This window comes from Mobula hypostoma, chromosome 22 (genome assembly GCF_963921235.1).
Source record: "Mobula hypostoma chromosome 22, sMobHyp1.1, whole genome shotgun sequence".
In the NCBI taxonomy this organism is placed as follows: domain Eukaryota; kingdom Metazoa; phylum Chordata; class Chondrichthyes; order Myliobatiformes; family Myliobatidae; genus Mobula; species Mobula hypostoma.
The window spans coordinates 2,051,909-2,058,327 of record NC_086118.1 but is presented as its reverse complement, the minus strand read 5'-3'; the positions used below and the strand labels follow the sequence as shown (position 1 = coordinate 2,058,327).

At 43.7% G+C, this 6,419-nt stretch overlaps 1 long non-coding RNA gene across 1 annotated transcript; it reads right to left on the bottom strand.

The window, feature by feature from the left end:
• Positions 1-141: 141 nt before the first annotated feature.
• LOC134336582 (uncharacterized) lies at positions 142-6,136 on the bottom strand. The gene is made up of 2 exons (XR_010015832.1): positions 5,648-6,136; positions 142-498 (listed from the first exon to the last, which is right to left on the bottom strand). It is a non-coding gene; the product is annotated as an uncharacterized LOC134336582 (long non-coding RNA).
• Positions 6,137-6,419: the final 283 nt, after the last annotated feature.

The following is a 6,419-nucleotide window of genomic DNA, read 5'->3' as shown; positions in this document are numbered from 1 at the left end:
ATTAGACCTGTAATCTCCTGGTTTAAATATCTTAGTACAATTCATTGTGCTTTTACCACTGCGTGATGCTGGATTCTCTCTATAGTGTAGAATAAGTAGAGAAGTTCTTTTGTGTTAAATGTGACAATCAAAACTCCTATGTTAAAATGATATTAGAAATGATTTATTACAGCATACGGTGTACAATGTAGAAACATATCAGATTACTTGGTGTGATTCTTTAAGGCAAATTTCACTAAAAGTATTTTGATTCAGTACTCGTTTTCCTTTTAGTCTTAATGGTCGGATTCAGGTGCCTGTTGGCAGTCTCCTAGAGCAGGATAAGCAGCCATTACGTAGTGACATTGTTCAGCTCTTTCCCAAGCTCACCGGGCTGATTTCTTCTGCTCTATTTCCAGTAGCTGCCTCTCCCTTCGTTCGAGAACCAGCTGCAGCTTCTCACTGTATTTCTGCTGCTCTCGAGCTCGGATCTCTTCAATGTCGGGGAAGAAGCTGCGCCTGTTGAAGACAGAAAACCCTGCTGAGCCTGGGCCAATGATTGCCCCGGGCTGGTGGGCACCCTGACCCCAGGCTCCACTCTCAAGCATCTTCAAGCTATGTTTCCAGCTGTCAATGCATTGATTCCTACTCACCAGGGTACTTAGGAAAGGCTGGCAAAATAGCCTGAAGAAGTGAGGTAGCACAGATAATAGGAGATGAGATCAATACCGAAGTTCAGCACGACCTTGGGTTGGCAGGTTCTGGTAGAGAATTAGGAATGGTTTGGATGGTGCATTGAAGAATCTGGGGCAGAGAACATTGCTGAGAGTTATCTATTGGCCTCCAAATTGCAGATGTAATCAATGACGGTATAAATAAGGATATCAGAGGTGCATGAAAAGAGTAATGCAGTAATCAGGGAGGACTTTAATCAACAAATCAAATTGTTACTAGTAATGTAGAGGATAAATTAATGGAATCTATATAGGATAGATTTCTCAATAAGGAAACAGCAGGTACAGTACAATGTGATAGGATTATAAAATCATAAAGAGGCCTCTAGAAAGAATGACTATAATAGAATGAAGGTTTTCAGATTAGAAAGCCAGGTAACAGAGTTCTCAATCTCCACGGGTAAGAGGGGCAGAATTGCTATGGTAGAATGGATACTACACTGAGGGGTACAGGCTAGAACCTAATGCAAAAAAAAAATCATGATTTGCAGCAGATATTCATTGCTTCAGAGTAAAAGACACAATGAGAAAGGTGATGCAACCTTGGACTACAGGGGATACTAAACAGCATTAAGACCGGTGGTTATAAATTGACAGAAGTAAGAGTAAGCCTGAGGACTGAAAATATTTTTATAATTCAGTAAAGGATGCCAAGAAAGTGATAAAGAAAGAAAGCAGAATTGCACATTTTGGCTTTTATCTCTCTTATGGCCAGAAGGACGCTTTTGCTTAAATGGAAAGATGCGGCCCCTCCTATTCATGCCCAATGGTTACGTGATGTGATGTCATGTTTAAATTTCGAGAAGATTCGATGTTCAATCTTTGAATCCAATCAAGACTTTCAAACATTGTGGGGACCTTTTCTGAATTATTTTCAAAACCTTTGATTTGCTGTTAAAGCACAGATGATGACTAACAATCTTTTTTTTTCTACTAATCAGCTTTGGTCTTGGTAGTGGGTTTGTTTTTTTATATAATAAAATCATTGTTTTTGAAATGTTATGAACTAATTGACTTGTACAAATATAGGATAAGGAGTCTTTATATGCCATTCAGTTTACTGTATTGACATGTATATTGTTTTCCTGTACTCTGTATTCTTATATATATATAAATAAATAAAAATATTGGAAAGAAAGCAGAACATGTGCAACACACAAAATGCTGGAGGAACTCAGTAGGCCAGGCAGCATCTATGGAGGGGAATAAACTGTCAACGTTTTAGGCCGAGACATTTCCCCGGGACTGAAAAGGAAGGGGAAGAAAGCCAGAATAAGAAGATGGGGGAAGGGAAGAAGTATAAACTGGCAGGTGATAGGTGAAATCTGGTAGGTGGGTGGGGAAAGGAGTGGATGAGTGAGAACTTGGAGGTGATAGGTGGAAGAAGTATAGGGCTGAATAAGGAGGAATCTGGAAAGGAGAGCTGACCATGAGAGAAAGGGAATGGGCAGGAGTCGAGAAGGGCAAGAGGGAAGACAGAATGGGGAATGGAAAATGAGAGAGGGGCTAATATGAGAAATTACTGGTAGACAGAGAAATAAACATTTGTGGCTTCATGTTGGAGGCTACCCAGACAGAAAATAAGGCGTTGCTCCTCCAACCTGAGAGTGACCTCACCGTGACTGTAGAGTCATGGACTGACATGTCAGAGTCAGAATGGGAGGTAGAATTAAAATAGTTGGCCACAAAGAAATCCTGCCTGTTGCAGACAGAACAAAGGTGCTCTGTTCTAAAGGGTCACCCTTCAATTTTGAGACTATGCCCTCTAGTTCTGGATACCCCATCATAGGAAACACCCTCTCCACATCCACCCTATCTAGTCCTTTCAACAATTGGTAGATCTCAATGAGATTGCCCCACATTCTTCTAAATTCCAGTGAGTACAGGCCCAAAGCTGCCAAACGCTCCTCATATGTTAACCCCTTCATTCCTGGAATTATCCTTGTGAACCTCCTCTGAACTCTCTCCAATGACAATACATCCTTTCTCAGATGAGGCCCAAAACTGTTGCCAACACTCCCAAGTGCGGCCTGACTAGTGTCTTATAAAGGCTCAGCATTATCTCCTTGCTTTTATATTCTATTCCCCTTGAAATAAATGCCAACACTGCATTTGCCTTCTTTACCACAGACTCAATCTATAAATTAACCTTAAGACCATAAGACCATAAGACAAAGGAGCTGAAGCTGGCCATTTGGCCCATCGAGTCTGCTCCGCCATTTTATCATGAGCTGATCCATTCTCCCATTTAGTCCCACTGCCCCGCCTTCTCACCATAATCTTTGATGCCCTGGCTACTCAGCTACCTATCAATCTCTGCCTTAAATACACCCAATGACTTGGCCTCCACTGCCGCCCGTGGCAACAAATTCAATAGATTCACCACCTTCTGGCTAAAAAAAACCTTCTGGGAGTCTTGCATGAGGACTCCTAAGTCCCTCTGCATCTCTGATGTTTGAACCTTCTCCTCATTTAGAAAATAGTCGGCACTATTTTGATGTTTGGTAAAATGCATTATCATACATTTCCCCACATTGTATTCCATCTGTCACCTTTTTGCCCATTCTTCCAATTTGTCTAAGTCCTGCTGCAATCACATTCCTTCCTCAGCACTACCTACCCCTCCACATATCATCAACAAACTTTGCCACACAGCCATCAATTCCATTATCCAAATCACTGACAAACAATCTGAAAAGTAGCGGTCCCAATACTGATCCCTGAGGAACACCACTAGTCACCAGCAGCCAACCAGAAAAGGCCCCTTTTATTCCCACTCACTGCCCCCTCCTGCCTGTCAGCCATTTCTCAATCCATGCCAGTATTTCTCCCGTAACTCCATAGGATTTTATCTTGATAAGCAGCCTCGAGTGGCACCTTATCAAACGCCTTCTGAAAATCCAAGTAAATGACATCCACTGCCTCTTCTTTGTCCAACCTGTTTGTTACTTCCTCAAAGAACTCTAACAGATTGGTTAGGCAGGATTTCCCTTTACAGAAACCATGCTGATGTTGACTTATTTTATCATTAGTCTCCAAGTACCTTGAAACCTCATCAAAAATACTGATGAGCCGGGTAAAACGAATTAGTATTAGTAAAGAAATAACACCAGAAAGTTTAATGAGCCTAAAAATTGGTATTCCCAAACTTTTTGGAAGAAGAGAGCATCATAGACCAAAATTCTATAGGTCCTGGAATTGTTCCTGCTGACTGGAGGATGAGGTGTGCCTGCCCCCTCTAAGGAAGGAGGAAGAGAGAGAGCAGGGTACTCCTGACCAGTTAACAATATCAGTAGTGGGTAAAATGCTGATAGAGATATGATATCAAGACACCTAGAAATTAACGTGATGGAGCAGTCAATTTGGATTTTGAAAGGGAAATAATATTCGACTAATCTAATAGATTTATTTGGGAATATATGTAATACAGTAGATAATTGGGTAGAGGTGAAGTATTTCAATTTTCAGAAAGCTTTTATAAAGCCTTACATGGAAGATTGCTGACACAGTTAGAGCACATAGGATGAGGGGGCTGAGAACTGGTTAACAAATAGAAAAAAAATAGGAATAAAAATGTCCTCAGGACAGCAGGCTGTGTCTAATGGGATACCACATGATCAGTCTTTAGACCCCCAACTAATCACATTCTATATTGATTTACCTAAACGTTACACACTAAATCCCCGAGATCCGCTGATTTAATATTTGTTGATCCATGTAGGTGTGCACTATTGGGAGCACGACTAACTACAGCAAGTTCCTCCAGAGCCCTCTCCTGTGAGGTTAGTGAATCCTATCTGCTATGAGATGGCAGACTGCATTCAATGTGCTGTCATTTGGTGAAAATACCAATAGATAGATAGTTTGTGGCCAGAATCAAGATAAGGTTCAGAAAGACAGGCAGCAGGCTGGTTGTGATCAGGAAGGTGAGTCAGCGTGCAGCCTGCAGGGACTGGGGTTGGGAAAAAAAGTTCAGAGACCAGGTAGGTTTGCAATTTAAGCTGAGGTTTTTCTGACAAGCTGAAAACTGTGACATTGTTATATCCACGGAAGAGTTGACTGCTGTGTGTTGCTGCTTTTTGTTGTCCACGTGCCCCTGTCTCTCACAGATACTGAGGACTTTGAAAGAGTCCTTCCAAGTGTCAGGGAGTCTTCTGGGCTACATACGAACAGTGAATAGGCAACGACATGACAGCACAGGACAACATTGAAAAATGCGAAATTGTCCAATGAAAACAGAAATGCTGAGTATTGTTTACGTGATGGATTAGGAAGCATTGGCATTTAAAATGACCTGGATGTCATTGTACACGATTTACTGAAAGCAAGTTAAGAGTTGATCTTTATTGCGAGAGGGTTGAGTACAAGAGTTGGTTTAACAAGGACTCGACGGGAGAATACCTAAAACAATTTTTGCAGGTTCGATGTTGTCGTTTAAAGTTAAATTGGATAGATATATGGACAGGAAAGGAATGGAGGGTTATGGGCTGAGTGCAGGTTGGTGGGACCAGGTGAGAGTAAGAGTTCGGCACGGACTAGAAGGGCCGAGATGGCCTGTTTCCATGCTGTAATTGTTATATGGTTGCATAATTTTGGTCTTCTCGCCACAAAAGGGACCTCGCATCTTGTCGGGCTCATCGGGCCGGGTTTCCCCGGACACGAGGGATCCAGGCTCAGGGGAGAAGGGAAAGGTCACCGGGTCAGAGAGGGGAAAGGTCATGGAGGTCACGGGAGTGAAAAGGTCATAGCGGCAGAGGGAGGTGAGGAGGAAAGATCACGGAGGCAAGCGGACGGAATGTCTGCCCTGCCGAGGGAGGGAGGGAGCGGCGCCATCGGGGACTGGGTAGGCCAGAGTGGTTGAACAGCCCCTCAGCCTGTCCTGCTGTCTCTCAGGGCCACACGGCACCCACCGGGAACACGCGGTGCCGCCTCACCTGTAGAGGAAGCCGGCCGCCAGCACCGCACCCACCGCCCCGAACAGCAGCGGCTTCGCCGAGCGCCTGGAGAACGGCCTCATGGCGGCCGCGCCAGTCCAGCCACACCACAAACCCGGACTGGATCAGCAGGCAGGCGGGACTGGGGAGCGGAGTGCTGACAATCTGGAGTAACAGGAATGACCATAGGTAGTTCGGGAATAAAAAGACAGAAACCTGTAAAGTTACCTATCATTGGTATTGGTTAATGTTTGAGCTGAAAGTCGTTGATGGTCAGCGATGTTCAGAGTGTAGACCATCAGAACAGATGTACCACAAGACTGGGTGATACACGGTTGATACTCATGCTTTCCGGCTTAATTCAGCTCCAATACCATATTCAGGTTTACTGAGGACACCGCTGTTGTTGGCCGAATAAAAGCAGACATCCCACCCTGCAAAAACTCATTTCAGGGAGGTAGCACCATCAATTTGCGGGAGACTCCCGGGAGAGGCGGGATGTCTGCAATAGAGCAGCTCCTTAGCAGCTGGCCAGCTAGTTTAAATAACGTTAGCTATGCTAATAAACGAATGACACCTGTTAAACTCACCTCAACACGTCTTTTACAGTCTTAACCCACTATGGGCAATAGAAAAGTCACTGTTGCAAACAGTGCAGCGAGCAACACTGTCATTACTTTGACCCCTATTAGCCAGGGGCACACTTTAGTGTAGTCTGGGGTGACGTACGTTTTATTTTTTTTGGAACATTTTGCCACTCTGACATTTTTTG